Source organism: Rhinopithecus bieti, unplaced genomic scaffold, assembly GCF_001698545.2.
Source record: "Rhinopithecus bieti isolate Rb0 unplaced genomic scaffold, ASM169854v2 scaffold_15813, whole genome shotgun sequence".
NCBI lineage: Eukaryota > Metazoa > Chordata > Mammalia > Primates > Cercopithecidae > Rhinopithecus > Rhinopithecus bieti.
The window spans coordinates 2,359,456-2,380,329 of record NW_016809040.1 but is presented as its reverse complement, the minus strand read 5'-3'; the positions used below and the strand labels follow the sequence as shown (position 1 = coordinate 2,380,329).

The 20,874-nt window shown below is 49.6% G+C and overlaps 1 protein-coding gene across 1 annotated transcript in view; it reads right to left on the bottom strand.

Annotated features, from left to right (window-relative positions):
* The window catches only part of PLXNA2 (plexin A2), a 222,847-nt gene extending 206,127 nt beyond the window's left edge, over positions 1-16,720 (bottom strand). Inside the window, exon 1 of the mRNA XM_017888311.1 lies at positions 15,965-16,720. The gene's annotated coding sequence lies outside the window, so the exon portion shown is untranslated. The remainder of the gene's footprint in view (positions 1-15,964) is intronic.
* Between the last annotated feature and the right edge of the window lie 4,154 nt (positions 16,721-20,874).

Below are 20,874 nucleotides of genomic sequence, written 5' to 3'. Positions count from 1 at the left end.
AGAATTTCTCCAAATTAGCAGAGCTCTGATGCTATGAGAAGCAGGCCGTGGGAGCACTCCTGCCTTCTGTGCTAAGGGAGTCCAAGGAAGGTCATCCCACCTCTTCCCTGATTCTAACAGGACCCTATTTAAACCACCTTATTAGTTGAGTTGCTGTTCTGGTAGACATTACGGGATTAAAGGACAGAAAAAGGAATTCTCAGGCTCCTTCCAAAGGCAGGAAAAGGAAATAAAAGTAGGCATATGGCTTTGCTAAGCCAAGTCAAGATTCACGTTAGGAGACCTCATACTCTAATGACCACAAGTAACAAATTACTCGAAATTCTCATTTATTTTCTGGAAGAAAACAATGAAGAGTAGCTACTATTATTATCATTTATTAACCACCTGCTATATGGCACACTATGCTACATGCCCTGTATATGCTATCCATAGTTGTGTGATTACCTTGCAAGATGGGCATGACTATCCCCATTTCACAGATGAAGAAATGGAATCTCAGGAAGCCTAACTTGACGAGTATCAGCTAGGAAGCCAAGATTGCTGAGGCCCATGCTTTCGCTACTACTCTACACTGCCTAGATTCTTAAGGCTTATTTTTCAGCCAAACCTTCTTATCACTGGTCTGGGAGAACTCACCAGAATGTTTAGTAAGATTTGGCAAGTACTTTGTGTTAAAGGTCAAAACTTGAGGCTCCACAGTTCCATTTATGTCTACCCCGAGCTGATCCTTTATTTTGGTAACCGGGCAGTGCTGGGGTAGGGCACACAGGAGTCATGGTTATCAAGCACCAGGTGGAATCCAGGGGTGGCAAGAGGCTTGCTAGCTTGGCAGCCACCTTTCAGAGCAATTCCAAATGATATTTTCAAACAGCCTGGAAATGTCTCTTATCTAGTCTTCACTGTACAAGGGAGAGCCAGGGACTCTTTGAGGTTGAGATGGGGCAGGAGAGCAAGCTTAAAAAGTACTCAACTAAAAGGCTAAATAAATTACAGTTACTCCATATAATGGCATATTATGCTGCCATTAAACATAACGTTTTCAAAAATAATGACACTGCTCTAATTTACATTATGGGGAGGGAAAAGGAGGAACAATGATGGAGTAAGAAAAAACCAGAACAAAACACTAGGCATTCATCTCGACAGACCCTAAAATCCCACATACTCTCCTTTGAAGCTGTCCACATCTTTTTCTTCTTGAAGAAAAATGTTAATGGCTCCCAGGAGACCCAGGTGAGAGAACTTCCTGCTTTCTTTTGCAGACCTTCCTTTCTACTTCCAGTGGCCTCACATGGCTGGCCACTGAAGCTCTCCAGGGACAAGAATGACTCCCAATCCGTGATGCTTCATCTCTATCTCAGGGACAGTGACCATTAGTGCCAGATGATGTGCACTTTTTAGCACTGCTCATTTCCAGAAGCTAGGGTTCCCAAAAGTTCAAAGGGCGGGGCTCTTCACCAGGAATCCCCATGCTGCCTCCCTGAAAATAATGCTTCTAAGACAGTCACATTGTCACCATCCAGGCCTTCCTCTGAGACGGACCCTGGTAAAACCCATTGGCAGCTAAGATCCAGCCACATATCTGCAATTTGTGCCTTGTGCTGCCTCATTTCTTGCGCCTCAGACCCACTGTGTAACTTTGCCAGGCACATGGCCAAAGTGTGAAATTCACCTATGGAAACACCTTCTATGGCTCCTTGCTGTTGCCCAGATAGACTCAGCACTGCTAAGCACCCAAGTTCAAGTCCTTCCCCAGCTGGCTCTTCTTTCTCGAACCTCACTGCCCACCTCTCCCAGAGTGACTCCTCTCCCAACAAACTGGTTGGTCTGTTGAGTCCCCAAAACACCCTGCCCTGGAATGCTTGTTTCCACTCCCTTCTTTGCCTATCCATACCCAGCCCATCCTTCAAAGCCTTATAAACCCTCTAGGGCCTCTCCACCTCCTTCTCTCTCCTCCAAACTCGATTAAAAACTGCTGGTTTGGGCACACACTGATTCTAGCACACACTACATTGCAGCATTGGCTGTCTTTTTTATGTGACTATTTCCTATCTCCCCACTGAATTAGAGGCCCTTTGAAGGTAGGAACAGTATCTCATGCTTCTTGGTATCCGTGCAGGGCTAGCATGATAACTTTCACTTCGTATTGTGCTCAGCCTGAATTGTCGAGAGCAGCGAGAGGCGGGGCCCAGGTGCTTATTTGCTTTCCCTCAGTGGACACTGTCCCTGCTAGTCGGCCTCAAGAAATGATTTGAACTAATACACTTGGCTCAGGGATCTGTCATGACTGATCTTCAGGAGGTAGTGAAGAAGGAGGTGAATGATTTAGGAAGGATCCTGGCTATTATTTGCCTTGAACCCACTGGGTGAGGCTAGATGGGTGAGGTGGGAAGAAAGATGGAGAAGAATGGGAAAATACCAGCTCTGTCTTTGAAGAATGTATAATCCAGATCTGTGCAGGAAGAGTCTTTGCAAGAGCGCTCCAGAGTCGTTAACCATATAATATCATGGATCACATAAAAAGCATAAAATAATAATAAATGAAAAATTCACAATATAAAGTGATCAACAGAGTGGGGTGGGGGAAGCCCTCTTGGAAGGTTCCAGAACAGGGTCTTCAACAAGGAGGTCAAACTCACAGTGCTGGATGGCACAGAGAAAAGACCTTGGCCTTTGGAGGGGGACCTGGGCTCAAGTCTCATTCTATCACTTCCAAGTTCGGTGACCTTGAACATGTTATTTAACCTTTTGGAGCCTCACTTTCCTCAGCTGTAAAATGACACCTCACAGGGTTGTGGTGAGAATCAATGAGATAATGGATGTGAAATTGTTTTGTAAACTCTAGAGCTTTAAGTAAACAACAGTTACTCTTGTTTCTGTTTTTGGAGAAACACTGTACAAGGACATCATCTCCTGGGCTGCCTTGTATGATGGTGACAAACTCTGAGGGTTCTGTTTTAGCTTAAGAGAGCGGTGATCATTGTGCAGTAGAATGTGGTGACCCAGCACCTGCCTGCTGAGACCCAGTCCTCTCGGAAGAAACAAACAAGGTGCTGCTAGTCCCACCTTCTCCCCATGCTAACCTGAGGTCTTGAGTAGCCATTCCCACCAGTTCTATCAGTGGTCCCATGACTTCCAGGCCACCCCTCCTCTCATGGCCCTCAGGTGATTTAGGACCACTTGTGTTGCTCTTGCTGGTTTGTCCAGGCACCTGTGGCAGCACAGAAGGGCGTAGAGGAGGAAAGAGGAAAACTGGTCCTGAGGAGGAGGAGAAGATGCTGAGATACCAGCTCCTTAGGCTGGGGTCCCGCATTCTCTGGGCCCTTCCCATACAGGTCCGCCTTGGTACACAGGCTGAAGTTCCTCTTCCTTCCTTTTTTTTCCCTGCCTCTCTTTCTCTCTAGTGCTTTTCTGAACCAACAACCAGCCTTCCAATAAAAAAACTCTAACTCCTTTTCAGGAGGAAGCTTCTTAAGCAGGCTATGTCCCCACCCTGTATCTTCCCACCTGCAGTTTCTATTATTTTTCTCTCTTTGTCTGAGACTCCCAGCTCTTGCAGTAGAGATCTTTAGCTGTCAGACAGCCTCTCCTAAATAACAGGCATTCTCACACTCATACACACCAAGCAAGGGGAGTGCCATGGAGCTGGATTAAAGGGGCATGCGGAAACTGAGGGGTGGCTGGAACTCTGGGAAGAGGTCTGACCACTTAAAGATCTTTTCTGTGCCAAGAGGTACAGACACTTGGCCTGAAGGACACTTAAGCACCTTGAGTGGCATCAGCCCCTTGGTGAAGGAGCATGGGAAGTAGACATTTGAGACCCTCGAGGCGCTATCTGCCCAGCCCCGGACCCCTCTCGGATCCCTCAGCCCGCTGTGAGGGAGAGTGAAGGGTGCAGTTTTCAGAGAGGCTGAGACAGGGAGAGGAATGTGCTGATGGGGAGCAGGGTGGGAATGGCAGGCTGGGGAGGGAGGACCTAGGGCAGGAGATGAAAAGAGCTCCCTGAGTGAGAATCTGGCCCTGGATGATGAATGGGGTGTGAGAGAGAAGCCGGGAAAAGGGTAAACAGCCAGGAGGGACCCAGGAGGGAAGCAAGAGGGAGGGGTGAGGAGAAAGAATGTGGAGGTCAAGGAGCAAAGAAAATGCTCCCGGAGTGATTGACTCAAGATCCAACATGTTCCACACTGGATGAAGGCACATGTGCAAGCAGATGTGCCTGGCCACCCGCCCTCCCCTCCACACCCCTGCGAAGGTGTGAGCACGTCTGTCTGCTCTCCTCCCAGATGCATTCCATGCCCTCTGGAAAACCTTTCTTCTGATGTTTGGTTCTGAGTCTGCAAGGGACCCCACTGTAATATGAACATGTATTTGTGCAGTGATTTTACAATTTCCTAAAAATTTCACATGCATCATCCCACTAATGTACCCCTTACTCAAGCCAGTGAGGTTGAGAGCAGCATCCGCATCACCAGTTTACAGGTGAGAGGACTTAGGTATATTTGAGGTTGAATATTTTGGCAAAGGCACCAGATGTGAAAATGGGACTCAGACTTGGGGGGTCTTGGAGTTAAACATGTCACTTGGCTTCTCCGCTGCCTGGCATTGCAGATGTCACCAACTGATATATCTTGGAAGAGATCACTTACTCAAGAGGATACTCTCTGCCTGCACATAAGCAATATTCTGCCCATAGTTGAGGATATCCTGTTACTACTCTTTGCGAATGGAGGTGGGGTCTAAGGAGCTGTGACTCAGAGTTGAATTCTTGGGGACCCCCTGTGAATGATTAGAGGAAAAGGTCTGGGGCTGGGAGCTGCTGGCCATCCACTGAATGCCATTTGGCTTTTGCCCAGTTCTGGCAGGAAAGAAGGAAGGCTGGGGAGGGGCTGAGGCCTGGACATGGCCAGGGGCTTGCACAGGTGGTGGCAGATGGAAAGGATCCAAAAGCACAAATCTGTAAGGAGAGACCACGGTGCCAGTCTCCCTCTCCCCAGCCGGCCCTTTATTGTGGGAAAGAATGCTAGCTGCCAGCGACCCCTCTGAAGACCAAGCACCTCTACAGTTCCTATAGCCAGCCCAAGAACGCAGGAGCCTCCTATCTGCCTTAGACTCCTCTCCTTACCCATCTCCTCCCAGCTCTCAGCCCTGGCCTTGCTGCTCTTCAATTCCCGACAGTGGCAGATCACTGATTAATTCAGGGCTGTTTAATAACCCTTCTATTTCGATGAAACAAGCTGTCTTGTTTTCTTTATTTTTAACACTGACTTTCGTTTCTTTGCTAAGCATCTTACTGTCATTTAAATTTCTCTGTCTCCAACCAAGCTGATAATAGACTGGAGTGAGCAGCTGCTTCCGTCCTGTTTATGACAATGATTAGAAGTTAGAGCTGTGCAAGCAGAGAATTGACCAAATCTCGGTTCAGAGGGGTCTGCTCCTGTTTGTAGAGGGAGTGTTAATTTTAACATGATTAGGAGAATTCTGGTTCCAGAGGAGACCAGGGCTAATCCCAGCCTAGCCTTCCTGGCACCCTGCTCAGAGGAGGCTGCCATGGGCCTGAAGGTGTGAGAACGAACTTTACTTACTTTGTAATTCAACCGTATGGACCTGACACTCCACTTCATAACAGAGCCTTTTCCTCCACTGAATTTGGATTTACTGAGCAGCAAACAGGGAAACTCAAGCTTAGAGAATTTAGGATGGGTGGGGCCCTCAGCTATCAGCTATGATATCTCTGCTCTATGCAGGAATCTCTTCTTGAGACCTGGCCGTCTTCTAGCCTCTGCTTGAATTCCCTAAATGTTGTAGAGCCCATTCCCTCCCTAGATAGCCTTTTCCAGGCTGGGATAGCTCTGATTAATCTTGCTCTTTCTTTCTTTTTGCAATACTTATTTGTGACTTGTAGGACCATGATTTGTGTGCATACCCTCTCTTGCCAGGTTGAAACCTCCTCAAGAACCTGGACAGTGACTTGTCTCCCTGCTACCATACTCAGTATATGGATATTCTATAAACACTTGTTCAGTCAAATGAAATTATGCTGCACCAACTTTAAAATTTCTTGCAAGGAATATATCTTTCTTCTCCCAGGTGAAGCTTCCTATTTTTCTCTATGCAGACAAATGTTGCCTCTTCCCATCCCCAGGCCAGGCACGGCTGGTTCCCCAGGGCCCTGCTTTTCTTCCAGGCCCCCGGGACTGCACAGTTGGTGGAAAACTTGGCCAAGGAAGCTGGGGGCATGCAGTGGAAGTCAATTGGGTGGCCTAGACAAGGTTCTCTGGATCCCAGCACCCCTCCTTCCCTTCAGGTCAGCCACAGCTGCCCGAGAATGCTCCCAGGTGCATGATGTGCAAATCCAGTCTGGGCCGACCCTCCCTGCCTCTCATTCCCTCGCAGCCTTGTGAGACTGGAGCTCTCTGCACCTCCCAGCCAGCACAGTCTGCAGGCAGCTGCTTGGGTCATTGTCTCAGCCTCTTCAAGTTGTGAATGCTGAGTCTATAGAGACTGAAACACAAACAGTGCCCACAGTGCCTCTCGGGGAGGGAGGGGCAGCTTGGCCTTGCCAGAGCCATTGACTGTGCAAATATCAAGGCTTACTGTGGATGGAGGAAAGCTGGTTGGAGCTATTCAAAAGGGGGAGTTTTTTGACACCACACTGCCCAGCACCATGGAAGGGCTGTGGTGTGTGCTGAGGGCTGGCAGATGGGTAGAGAAGAGGAGAGGTCAGTTCTCACAGGGAATACTGCGTCATCGGGAGATGCCTGTCTGCTCAAAACCAAGGAAGAGAGAGATGGGGGAGGTCACTGGGCACAGTGCAGGGACAAGAGACTGTAGAGAAAAGGTAGCTAGTGGGCAGATCAAGAGAGTGTGGTGGGTGAGGCTAGGGCAAACAAACCTCCTAGCAATTGGAGGGCAGTGAATGGCAGCTTGCTGTGTGATTCAGAGCAATGCACTTACCCAGTTTAGACTTGGGTTTCACATCCACTATGAGGGCCTGGGTAAAAGCTACTATTAAACGCTCAAAAACATTTCCCAAGTATTCTACACCAAACACCTATTTATTCTGCAATTCAAACTCTTTCTTAAAAGGAAATCAAGGCATCTTGCTGCCCCCATTTTCTGCAGGCTCTTGGACAGTGCTATGGGATGTCTAGGACTCTCCTCTCACAGGCCCCATCCCGCACTCTGCACTTCCAACAGGGACAAGTCTCTCTGTGGTGCTTAGGGAGCTTCTTGGCCTACTAGAAGACAGCTGATGCTTCTTCCTAGACATCCTGCTATGTTTTGACCGATGATCAGTACTACCAAGGACATGATCCCTGAGACCCAGGGTCCACTTTGGGCTCCTGGACTCCACTCCTGCTAACGCACTTTATGATGTGTTTGCTCCATCCATGTCCCTGCCCCTAGGAGCTCTCTCTGCAGGAGAGTTGCAAGCCCTGTTGCAGCCAAGCAGCCAGACGCCCATGAGCTCTGCCTTTTCTTCTTCCATGAAGGGTTGACTCCCATAGCAATGCCAACCTACCAATCCTATGACAGTGTCATTCGTGTCCACTCTTAGAGCTCTGAAGGCACTAAAAATCCAAGGGCGGCACAGTCAGAATTCAAATTCCAATCCCACTGGCTAAGTGTTGACCACAAGCCCTGAATGTGGTCTCCTTGCAGGGCCACCATTGACTTTCTTCTCTATTTCCCATCTCCACCAAGTATTCAGCCCTTTATACTTTAGCATACAGATTTTCTTTAAATGAAATCTTATTTTCTCAGAAAATTCCAAACAAATTTGGAGAGAGAGGGGAAAATAACCCTAGTTTTGCTTTTATACCTGTTCCAAAATTTAGAATAATTTTCCCTGTTTCCAGCACTTGTCATTTTTCCAACTTACCTAACACCCTCTTCTTGGGCCTGACTCCAGGAACAAAGACAAGTGAGGGTGCTTGAGTATTCACTCCATTAAACAGCCAGAGAAACCAAGGTGCTGGGTAAGGGGCAGGAGCCAATTCTGCTAGAGCGTAATTAACCTCTTATCTCCCTCCTGGGACCAGGGAACAAATGGAGGGTAAGCACTGGTCAACAGGTGAGAAATCTTTAGGAAGCGGGAAGGGCTACAAGTGTGAAGGCAGGCACTTAGTTCCTGTTTGATTCTTTGACACTGGGCTCTTCCTGACCATCTGCTCTCAACCATCTCAGTGGGGCCTAAACCTCCCGCAGGAGGGCGCTGGGAGTGGCTTCCAGCTCCCCATGCAGTTCAGATCTTTCTCTCTCAGTCTGTGGGCCAAGAAAGCTGAAGAACTTGACCCCCTGGGGGGTCACTCAGAGTGGGGTGGTAGACTCGAATTTTGTTCATTTACAGATACACCTCGGGGGTGGGGTGTTTGCCTTACAGAAAACATGGTAGCCTGGGTTTTAATCTCACAGAGAGTGACGGGACTTGTTAGAAAGTTTTAGGCAGCAGGAGTGAGGGTGGGGCATCAGTGTCATCAGGGCACTGTGAAATCCCCAGCCGGCCCTGCTCCTGGAAAACACCACTGCCCAAAAACATGGAGCGGAGACCTGGAACGAGAGCTTTGCTGACTCACAAGGGGCCTCCTGTCTGTGGACAGGGAAGGAGCCTGGGTCTTCCTGTCCGGCTTGGGCTGGACTCCCGCTAAGAACTCCATTCTCAGTGAAATTCAAAAAACTGGCTCTTCTCCTTCAGGTATTTTTGTTCCTCAGGAGAAAAAAATGGGAAACCGGGGGAGCAGTCAGGGGAGGTGGGAGGTCAGAGGCCAACGTAATATTTACCCAGCCCAGCCGAGGCCTTTCGCTTTTATGAAGCAGGAAACCACTTCAAAGCGGCAACATCCCCTCTTGCCACTTCTGTCTGCCTGCTGGTCCTCCTGCCTCTACACCCCAAGGCAGGGCTTTTCTACTTACCCTTTCCTCTGCTCCTGAACCTTCCACCCTCTCTCCCTTAAAGGGTGGAGCACGCTGCCTGGCCGGCTGCTCCCTCTAATCCCTGCTCAGAGGTAAAAAGACCTGCCCATAGTCACAGAGCAATCACAATCCATAGGCTCCCCTGACATTCTGAGCTGTCCCTGGCATGCTCTTGTTCACTTAGTGAGTTTTCTATCACTCAGAGGCACTGGGGTTACAACTCCTCATCCAAAGCCCCATTCCACCACTAGAGCAGAAGCGGAAATGACGGCTAGGAAAGGTTCTAGAGACTGGGATCTAGTGGTTCTTTACATTGTGGAGGGGGCAAGAACTCCTTCTCTTCAGAAATACAAAACAACATGTACCCATATCATTCTTGAAGATATGGAATCTCCAAGGTTTCACAGGCCTCTTGAAGCCTAAGTATGGCCCTAGCTCTGTGCTTCCCAGTGCAGGGGTCTGTTCCCTGACAGCATCACTGATGTGGCTCCCCCAGCCTCAGACAAGGTGCAGGGAGAACATGACCTTCCTTTATAGGATTAGAGACTATCTTTGAGTTGAAATCTTCATCCTTCTAACCTTTCTCCATTAGTATCCCTCAATCCTCTTAATGGACAGAAAGCTTAAAAGAGAATGGCTCCTTCTCCAGATAGCAAGCACATGGCAGAGGCAGCCCGAGGAGTGGACAGACTCCCCTGCCCAGCCAGGGTGTAGGGATAAAATCCAAATCTTCCCTCTCAGGTCCTTCCATTTAATAACTTCATTCAGATAAGAGTAGGTGCATGATAGCAGGATTCTGGGCACTTAAATGTGAATGTGGATGAGTAATATTATTTCCTGAGGCACCACACTGGCCTCTACACACCAGCTCCACAAGTACCAGAAAGGGATGCAATTTGCATAGAATACAACATGAAAACCCTTGGGAGTGTGCACCCTGGAGTCCTTGCTCTAGGATGTTGACTAATAGAAAACAACTCCAACGCTGTCCATTTACAATCCTCAGAGAAGAATGATGGAAAAATCGGGTAAGTAGGGGTAGCTGTGAGAGGCTGGAGCCCACAAGAGCATTAAATAGTCATCATTCTTCACAGGAAACTGTGAAGTTCTCCAGCACCTCTGAGTCTCTCCTGGAAATCTTCATCTCCCATGACTTAAAGCAAAGGCTTTGAGGAGCTGTCTGCTCTCACTTCCTCTGACCCCTAGTACACATTGTTAATGCCATTCTGCCTTTTACTGCAGGTATTTGGGGGTACTTGGCTTATGCAATTTCTTCCTTCCCTCCCTTAATGTACTGTAAATGCCCTGAAGGTAGGATCTCTTACTTTTTCATCCTTGTATTAGGAGGGAGGTACCACATTCTTGGCACCACAGAGATGATCGATCCCTATTTATTTAAACTTAAATGAATTCCAATTCCCGCTTTCAGTGTCATCCTATTTGGTTTAGTACAAAGGGCAAGAATCTCTCCTTCTTCTCTCCCTCTATACTACAGTTGAGAGGGAGGCTGTTTAGATAGAACAAGAGAAAGCCTGGGAGAACAACTCCTCCAAGAGGGCTGGGAGGGCCTAGGGTTCCTCTGTCAGAAGCTTCTGTCTTCTCAAAGCCTCGGAGAGAATGTGTGTGTGTTGGGAGGCATGGAGGAGACAGGCTCATTCACCAGCTCTTCACTCAGAGCCCTGGGATCCCTCCTCCTCTTCCCTCTGAAAGACAAGTTGAACTTTCCAAGGGCAACTCCACTGCCTTTTATCTCTCACCCTCAAAGTAATTTTAGCCAAAGAAAAGCAGAATTAAACTTTCATAACACGATACATTTATCTTGTTTTTTTTCTTTCTTTTCTCTATCCTCCCTTCCCCCTGCCCTGACCTCCAGGTACATCTGAGCTAAAGCAAACCAAGATGAACTATCAGGGGATGCTATCAGATCGGAAGAGACGCTGCTAAGCTCTGGCCTCCTGCCCATCCCAAAACTTCAATATTTTTCCATGCCCCTTTTAGGCAGTTATTATCTCCTTAGATGAGAAAGGCCTCTGGACTCTGCTGTCTCTCAGTATTGTCCTCTGCTGAAATGAAAGGGGGAATTCTAATTCAGAGAAAGACTCCCACAGAGAATATGAAGAAAAAGATTAAATCAGCGATACAACGTTGACATGCATTCAGTTCCTGAAAGGTCTTTAAAAAAAAAAGTCTCCTCAGGAGCAGTTTTGCTACCACCTGAGAGTCTCAAAAATCTGCATTTAGGGAGTTGGGAGATGGGAAGGCATGTAAAGGCACTTCGGGGATGGGCCAGAAACTTCTGTTGCTGATAAGAACTGGCAAGGGCCTTTTGGCGCGCCAGCCAGCAGATTGGACTGCCTGTTAAGTTGAGAATGCACTCCCTCCCTGCCACCCACCCCTAGACGTGACCTGTTGGGGCAGGCCTCTCCGGAGCTGCTCACAACCATGCACCCCTGCTTAATGCTGCAGGCGCCTTCTCATCCTCTGCAAACAGACAGAGGCCCAAAGGTCTCACTGGCAATAGGACCCTACCAGTTGTGGTCTCTGGGAAGTGACAGCTGGAAGTTTCGAATATATCTCATCTATTAATATGTTTTTTCTTCTAAAAAAAAAAAACCACACACACACAAAAGCCACTGTTTTGGGCCAAGCCTGGCTTTCAAGAGTCCCCTCTAGTGGAGATAACCTGCTACTTCGGCTTCCCAGTTCAGCCAGGAGCCTCCCTGGCCCAGGAAGATTCAGAAAACCCCCTTCTGCCTGCAAGGCTCTCTTTCCCACTTTCTCTTTATGTTCGCTCTGAGCTCTGTCTGCCCCCATTCACACTGTCAGTCTCTCTGTCTTTATCTTCCCTTGCTGTCTCCCTCCCTCTCTCCATTTATCTGCGCCTGTGCCCATATCTTGACTTCTGTCTTTCCACGTGTGCCTTTGCTCCTGTATCTTGATTTACATCTTCCATCCACCTGCTGGTTTCCTCTGACGTTCAGGATTCCAGGTCTGACTCGCTAGGAATGCCTTGGGAAGGACTTGGACCACATGGACTCACCTCAAAGGGCCAAAACAGCCACCCACAAGCCAGATCCACAGTGAGAAGCACTATGAAAATCCTAGTGGTTATAGAGCTATCTATAACCTGAGCTCAGCGCTCCTGCTCCAAATCCTGTGTGAAGCCAGTCGCTCCCTTCAACAGCTTCTCCCCACCTCCCTGCCTGCTTCCCAGTCTCTGACACACGCCCTGCCCTGCAAACAACTGGCAATGCCTGGGTAAAGGGACAACTGGCAGTGGGTAGGAAGAGTATGCTAGGGCAGGGGAAGAAGGTGAGGAAGAGGTGAGTGGGGGTCAGAGGCTGAGCCTGGGGCTGTGGCAGGACAGTGGAGACAGAGCGAATGTTAAGCTGGGGTGAGGAGGGGGGAGATGGGGGAACACCTGCTGGTCCTCTGAGTTTCCCAGAGATACTCTTTCACCCAAGAGGGAGACAGAACTGGGGCAGAGAAGGCGGTTAATGGTTAACCAACTGTAGGAGCAGAGAACTTTTGCATTGCTCAGGCCTCAGCCATTTATTTCAGCTATGCACCCTTCCTTCCTCCTCTCCCCTTACACTCTTACCCAGCAGGGACCCTGCTCCCCAACAAAGAACTTTCTCGCCTCTATTTGTGCCCTCCAATTCCAGATGGAGCAGTGTGGAGCTAGATAAAGAGGTTCCATATGCCCAAATGCTAGGGAATGAGGCCCAGGAGAGCCTGAGGGCTAAGCCCAGGAGGACGGGGGTATGCTCTTCTTACCAGCCATCCCTCCCTCGCGCCTTGGGACCAGCTGTTTGACCCTGGGAAGAACTGCCTTTCTCTCTGTCTCCACAGGGCTCACCTTTAGAAATGACCAAAAGAGAAGTGGATGCACACCCACCCCTCATTTACTCTAATCAGGCATGAAATCTTTGTAACGAAGTGAAAAAACTGTTAAGGGAACCGGTTCCATTCATCATTGTTTGAACTGAACATATGTGAAGGGTAGAATTAGAATATTCACATATAATGAATTGATAACAGACTGCCCCTGGGTGGGGCGGTGGTGATTGGGGCTAAGGGGGGAATGCACATGAGCTGTAAAACTCCCAGCACCTCAAAGCCTGTTTCTACCAGTTTCCCTATGGACAGTTCTGAATTATTTCTAGTTAACAGACTGTAACACAATGCTGCAGTCTCTTTATGATCAGAACGGGGGTGTGGGGTGGGGGGCTGGCTAGGCGCTCCTTGCCTCTCCATTTGCCATGATGGACAGAAGTATATTATGCCTCAGTTCGTGTGTGCGGAGACAGCTGTGTGGCAATGCAGGGAGACAGCTGGTGGTGGTGGGGAGGTGCTGTTGGAGACAGGAATTGCCTCCCCCATACCAAACCCTATATCTTAGGGAAGCATAGAAAATGAGGTAGGATAGAAACTATTAAACCCCCAAACAGTGACAACTCTAGCACCATAAATATTTCATAGCACCTAAAGTGGTGAGTTTGGGCTGCTGTCAGCTGCTGCCTTGTATATTTAACCATGTCACTGGTTTCCCCTCCTGCTCCTGTGTTTTCTTATAACCTGCCCATGAAATAAAGATTAGCTGAGTAATCAGAAGTATTTGTAAATGGGAAAGGGACCTAGGAAACAGGTAGCTGTTCTTTGAGTGCTTTCTTTTTAACCTCATTTTAAGTGCAGACTTCAGTAAAACAGATGGTGAATGAACTTTTACATTCACCACATCTGCAGCTTTTGATGGTCAAGAGAGTTGCAGGGTAAATGCTCCCCTGGTGCTCTGAAGACAGGGGTAGGTATTCAGACCAGGTCTGAAAGGGGGCCACCAACTTTGTAATGGCATGGTTTTGGGTGATGGACGTAAGACACTGCCATACTCTTCATTTACACTTGGGTTGAAAAGCTAGTCAGCCCCCCTGTCCTGTTCCAGGCTTCGAGGGACCCCTGTCCTTATGCCCTGTCAAAAAGAAGGACCAGCTGGGATTTCCTTGGCAGACTCATGGTCCCTGGGTAGAGGAGATCTCTTGGTACTTTACCACTGCTGCTCTTCAGCATCTTCCCTGCACATCGCTCCAAATGTCATTTCCATTTAACTGCTTTGCAAGCCAATTTGCCCCCATCCTAATGCAATTTGCTGAGGACAGTGAGGGAGCAGAGAGGGCAGTCTGCATTGCCCTCCCTTTATCAGCGGGTCCCTGAAGAGGATCAGCTGCAGAGTGGAGGGAAATAGCTCCTTTAGGTAATGCTGGCTGGTGGCAGCAGGGGCAAGTTCCGGGATGAGGAGGGGTTGGTGGTGATGCTGGGTGGAAGAAGGGGAATGAAAAACAACCTCGCTAGGGTATTTTCACAGATTCCACTCTGTTTCCTTGGTTCCCTACCCTTTCTCCTCACTGCCCCTTCAGCCCCCAGGACACCACCGAGGAGAGATCCCAGGTAATTAGTTCAAATGGTTCTCTGTGAAGAGAGAGTGAAGTTAATGAATTCTTCTCTTTTCTTGCCTGGAGGTCAGAGGGGAGAGGGCTGCAAGAAAATCTGGGAGCTTTCTGGGGTGATTGCATAAAAGTTGTGCATTTCAGTTAGGAATAGCTGAATTCCTCCAGCCAAGGTTATCTCTTCCTGGGGCTCTGTCACTCAGTAGAAGGTCCCAGAATCCAAAGTCAACCCAGAGGGAACAGTGGAGTTTCAATGTCTAGGGAAGAAGCCCAGCAAAGGAGGCAGACTGCTATTGTGTGGGGAGAGGGGAGAGCTAAACCTGACTCGTGCTCTCAAAGTGTCCAGCCCAGGCCAGCCAAGATATTCATCTTGGCCTGCCGCTCATAAGCCTTGTCCACTGTGTACGTGAATGGAAGGAAATGAATGTGACCACAAATTTCTGTGGGTTCCTCCAAGCCGACGGGCCCCCAAGTGACTGCCTCAAGCTGTGATTGGCAGTCCCAATCCCCTCAAACTGATCCTGCCTTCATGTTCCTTGCGTACCTTCTATGGTGTGCCACTGTCACTCTAAGATCTTAGATTCCTACAGGAATCCTGTTCATATTTCCATTGCCCACCTCTTGGGGCTCTCATTTCTAGACCCTTGATGACCTAGAACCTCAAATCTCTTATCCAACTTCCTCTCCCCCATTATTTCTATCCCTCCTGAGCAGAGCTGAGTTTGAGTAGGTAGGTCCCACTAGGGCAAGGGTCATTCCAAACAGGTGGACACTTTTTCGGGGACCTAGAATGGTAGTTTCTGGTGACTCTCTGGGCATCTAGACTATGATTGGCATTATAGAGACTACCCGTGGGATGGATAAAAAGGGCTAGAATTTTCTAGGATCCCTACCTAACTTGTGGGGTGGGGCAAGAAAGAGCACATGGAAGGAAATATTCTCAAATGGTTCGTAAGGAGCCTCTGGGACCCTAAGCAAACTCCCATTTCAACCCCCAGCACTCGCATAGTCCTCAAACTATGGGGCTGGACCCCTGCTGGGCGATACACCGCAAAGGGAGTCCCGGGAGATGAAACACTTAGACCCATTCAGTGCCTAGGAATCTCTCCCTGAGCCTTATGGAACCCGCGCAAATGATGTTTTCCCCTTTCCCTGATCTCCAGTCTCGGATCTGAAGGGACAGCCGGCGGCCACCAGGGACTCTGGCACTGGAGTGAACGCCCCCAAATCGATCGCTGGCCACTGTGGCTTTGGGTTGTCTCGCTGGTGCCACCGAGGCCCTCTTTGGGCTCCAGCTCTCGGGACAGCCTTGCCACCCCGAGCTCCCCAAAGCCGCAGAGCGCCGGCAGGTGCGCGGTGGAGGCGCGCCGCGGAGCGCTGCTGCCGCCCTCAGCCCGCGGCCGGGAAGCCCTGGGCGGGAGGCAGCGGCTCCAGTGAGCCTGAGATCGCGCGCACGCCGCGCTCCGGCCCGCAAAAGTGGCCGAGCACACACGGAGACTCGCCCGCCGCGGCCAAGCCCGGTTGCCTGGGGCCGGGACCCCAAAGAGGCGGGTGCGGGAGAAGCCGCCACGGGTGTGCGCGCCTGTGGGGAGAAGGCCGCTTACCCAGCTTGGCGACGTCGGTCTGTCCTTCCGTCCCCGCTCCGTCTGCCTCGGCCGCCGGCTGCTGAGGGCGGCGTGAGGCCCCTCTCCCTGCCCGCAGCTCGGAATCAGGGAGAAGACCAAATCCACATGGAGTCCAAATTCATTAAAATCCACATCAAGCCACCAGCCACTTATCTGTATTCCTGAAGTCGCCCCGCGGTCTCCGCTCCGCGCGCCCCTCAGTCCTCCGTCGCCCCGCAGCAGCCCCGCTGGGCGCTGTCGCCGGCTCGCGGGGGGCACCCGGAGGCGCCGAGGGGGCGTGTGGGGGTGGCCGGCGGTGTCTCTCGTGGGGAAGAAGCAGAGCCCCGGCTGTCTTCAGATTTTTCCAGCGCGACTTTCCGGGCTCCTCTGACATCAGCAATCCCGGCGCTTCCTTCCCTTCTTGCTCTCCGGTTCGTTCACAGTCCCATTTCCTCCGGGAGCCTGGCTTTCCAGATCTATTTCGAGGTTTGCTCCGCCAGCTGCGGCGCTCGCGCTGCCTACCGTTCCCAAGCTCGCGGGGTCTCTCTCCGGATCGCTCGCCCTCTCGGCTGAAAAATTCCCAGCAACTGCGCTCCGCTGCCCTCCCGCTCCAGTCTGGCGCGGATGCCTCTCAGCCCGGCAGCTCTGGCTCCGGCGGTGGCGGCGGCGGCGGCGGAGCCCCGAGCGCCGGCCTCCCTATTTTACCATGCAGCTCATTATCATAGAGGCCGCGCACGTTAACCCCCTCCCCGCCGGCCGCGGCCGCCCGAGCTGGGGCCGCGCCCGCTGCTGGCACCGCCCGCCACAGCCAGCCCCGTGCCCCCTCCCCCGCCCGCGCGGACTTCCTCCTCCGCAAGCTGTCAACAAAGGAGAAGCAGGTTTGGCATCCGGAGGCCGCTCTGCTGCCTGTCCTGCGCCCAGCTCAGCCCGGACCCATCGGCCACCTTAAGTAGCCACGGGGGCAAGGAAAATGCTGCCAGGGCCCGGGAATTCGAGTAGGGCCTTGCGAGCCCAGCTGGTTTAGCCCCCGGTGGGGATAGAAGGTCGAGCATTGGGGTTAGCGGGGAGCTCAGGACACAGGAAGAGTGAGTGAGGGCAGTAGGGACAGGGACTCCCCCGCCATTCGCATCACCTGTCACCGCGCACATCCTGCACACCTCCCTTTTGATCTTTGAGTGAGGGGTGAGTAGGGAGGAACGGGGCTTGTCTGATGGGGTTGAGACTAGAGTCTTGGAATTTGTGGGAGCAAATTTCCTCTTCTTGTAAATTAAAAAAAAAAAAAAAAAAAAAAAAAGGCCAACAAGCTGTCAAATAAGGCTTGAAGTTGTTGTTGTTATTATTATTGCAACGAGAAGATGAACCTTGCTCTGAATTGAATCTCAAGCTTCCAGCCCTGATAGGGATCCTGGGCATCTGATAAGTCCCGACTTGGATGGGGGCATTGGGGACGGGAGAAGAGCTTTCTATATCCAATTCAGAGAATCTTTTTGGCAGGGGAATCAGAGGGGTGGCGATAAGATAACTTATTTTAATAACCTAAGGTGAGAGGTTTCAGGGTTCTGGATGACAATGCCTCGGTGCCCTCAAGGACACTGATTCCTTGCTACCCAGTCTCAGTAACTCCGCAGCTTCTAGACACTGCTTTTCGGAAGGGGCCTGGCAAGCTGGACCCCAGCGAGTTCGCAGGGTCTGCGTAGTCCCTGCTCGCGGTTAGAGCGCACACGAGTTTACTCCTGCCCAAGTACTCTGATAAGCTTCCTCTACTGCCCTCTCGTGGCCACAGTCCTCAGTGGTATAAATCGATAAAACAACATAAATCACTGCAGAAAACCTAAAAGCAATTGCACGAAATTCTTAGAGCAGTAGGGGCAGAAGAAAGGAAGGGAGGGAGGGATGAAGAAAGGGAGCCAGAGAAAAGAGAGAGAGAGAAAGAGAGGAAGAAGAAAAGGAAATCTGGATTAACCAGTCATCTCGAACAATCGTTCATTCAATACAGGACTGGGAGATCCAGGCTTTACTCCAGTATCTGCAGAAATCAGCTAATTCTTCAAAAGTCCTTCACTGTAATTAGCTGAAATTTGTGTTCCTGTAACTTTCACTGGTTCCTGCTAGTTTTGTCCTGTGGAGCCACAAAGAATCTGTCTAAGCTGTGTTGCCTGATCCATACTTGTTCTTTCCTTCAAACTTCTTTAAGAGCATTTATTGTTGGTAACACACCAATAAATTATCATATTTACCCTGTATTATTATTTATTTATTTTTATAAGTAGATTTTGTCTCCCCATGCAGACTGTCTAGTCGATCCCTTTATCTCTGGGTAGAATGAATCTAAACCACAATTTCTTAAGAAAGATGATTTGAAGAAGATGCTAGAAGATTTTGGAACACTTCCCCCATTTGTTCATGGAGTCTGGCCAGCTACACCTAAGACCAGCAGTGGTAGGATTGGAGACATCTAATTGATAAAGCTCCAAGCTGAAAATTAGGGCCCTCTGGTTCTAAATCAAGTGCTGTCTGACTCTGGAAGAAGTCACCTCTCTTCCCCATGCCTCAATTTAATCACATCTTGGGAAGATTATGATACAATTTAAATAATTTTCTCATACACCCCTCCAGCCCCACTCCTGTGGTCCAGAAATAAATCCTAGAGTGAAGAGCAAGGAAGCATGAAATGAAACAGACTCCTCCACTCACCCCATCTTTTACCCCCACGCCTCCCCTCTGTTTCCTGAATAAAGGGAGAGAAAGAGGGAACACAGGTGGGAGAACACATTGCGGCTGACAGGGTGGCACGATGCCATCCAGATTCCACATTGCCACTAAACAGGGTCTAAGATCTCAGTCCTGTGAGACTATGGAAGAGCCTGTGGTCAGCATAGCAATGGGAGGAGCGCTAACTTGATCTCCTGGGAGGTACCCTTGATGAAGTACCTCTGACTTCTCTAGGCCATGGTTTGTCCCTCTGTAAGATGGGAATTTCTGTCTTCACTCTCCAGACAGCTGGGGGAATTAAAATAGATATATGTAAGAGTGTTGGAAGAATTAACAGTATCATCAAAATGGAAAGATTGTTGTTATATTTAGTCCTAATAGATCTTATAGAATAAATATGGATCTTATTAGCTAAACATCTAATTATAATAGCATGCTCTGAGAAATTAAAAAAGAAAAAAAACAAAACCTTGGGTTTGTATTTAGATTCGACATCATCTGAGACAACAGCGGTATACCTGAACCTCTAGTCTTTACATCTGCTCATTCACCTTCTCCCTTTGATCTGGGTATTCATTCATTTATTATGCAAATATTTATGAAGAGCAAATTTACTAAATTTCTTCCTTTTATAAATAGATTAATAGAACTATACATAGGTCATAATTACTGCTTTGGCACGTATTTTTAAAGAAAGCATGGCGATAACCCTACAGATTCTATACCCTCAGATCCATCTCTTTCTGAGGTTTCTGGTTTTCTTGTATGTTTCTGGCCTTCACTATATTCTTCTTCATTCTGTCCATCTGATATCAGACCCACAGCCCCTGGGGACTGACCAGTCCTCTGTCAGGGCCTTGTAGTTCATCCTCATTTCCATCTGGAAGGATAGACGTAGTGCAACACATTTGTGAGCAGGCTGTAGATATTTAACAAATATTTATCAAATGAATGAACAAAATAGTGAATGGGGAAATGTTTATCTTATGCCAAATTCTCATCTTCGGAAAATCGTAGCACACTCAACAGGGTTCTCCATTCACCCCCACCTACCTACCTTCCCTAGTCAAGATATTCCTGGAACCTCACCTTGAAAGTCATTTGTCACTTCTGCATTCTTGTTCCAGGCCCCAGGTCTCTTCTTTGCTTGTCAAAGAAGCAAACTAAGAAACTCGATGGATTACTTAAGCAAGAGAATGAGAGAAGTAGGAGAGGCCAGGGCACCTGCATTCTGGAATGCCACAGAATGTTTCCTGTGAAGAATGAATATTTCTCCTGTGGAAGGCAGGTTTGGCTAAGCTGCTCCCACCTGCATTTCCCAGGCTGGGAGCAGGCCTTAGCCCTGGAAAGCAAGCTCTCAGGCTTTGGGGAGCACAGGCCCAAATGGGCAGCTAGCCCATCCCCAGGGGAAGTCCTTTCTGTCACAGCAGCAGCTCCAGCCCCACAAATAGATGCCAGTACAGTAGCCCCTCGGATCACAGGAGGTATTTTTGGTGCTGGAAGCCAGCCACACTTTGGCAGGCTTTCAGTATCAAGTCTGTTCCCCTTAGAGGTGGGGGGTGGCAAGCTATCAGTGTTTAGCATGGGAATGCTGCCTGCGAGTGTGTGCATGCATATATTTACGGTGCCTTGAGTTGGCTGGGAGGTGGTCTCAGGAGGATGTGTGCCTGGACCTGTGCTTGGGAGCCAAGGGAGCTCCTGCTTGCCAGTGTCAGAGGGCAATGTTTGGATGGTGCACTGACTGTTGCCCAGTTTGTATCTGGCTCCCAAAGTTGAGACTACTGATGCCACCACCAAGCTGACTGGTCTCTGCTCTAAGATGCATGTCATCTTTCACTTGCCCTGAGCCCGGGCTTGCCACTATAGACAGGCAGGAATGTGGTCCCTTCTGTCTCCCTACCAGGTACCTCACCTTCATCCAGCAGATGCTGTCAGGCAACCCCAGCAGCAGAGCAGCCTCCCCTTATCCCCTACATTGTTAGGAACAAAGGGATTGGTCTGACAGGCCAGACTGGAGTGTGTGGGCCAAGTGCTGTGAATGGAATAGAGAGACTGCGGGATGCCAGAGTGGTGGGTCTCAGCCCAGGCAACAGGGCCGGCAGCCCAGGACACAGGAACAGGGCACCTGCTCCGGGGTTCTCAGTACCATTCATAAAGACGTCACCCTTCCCTCCCCTCCCCTCCCCTCCCCTCCCCTC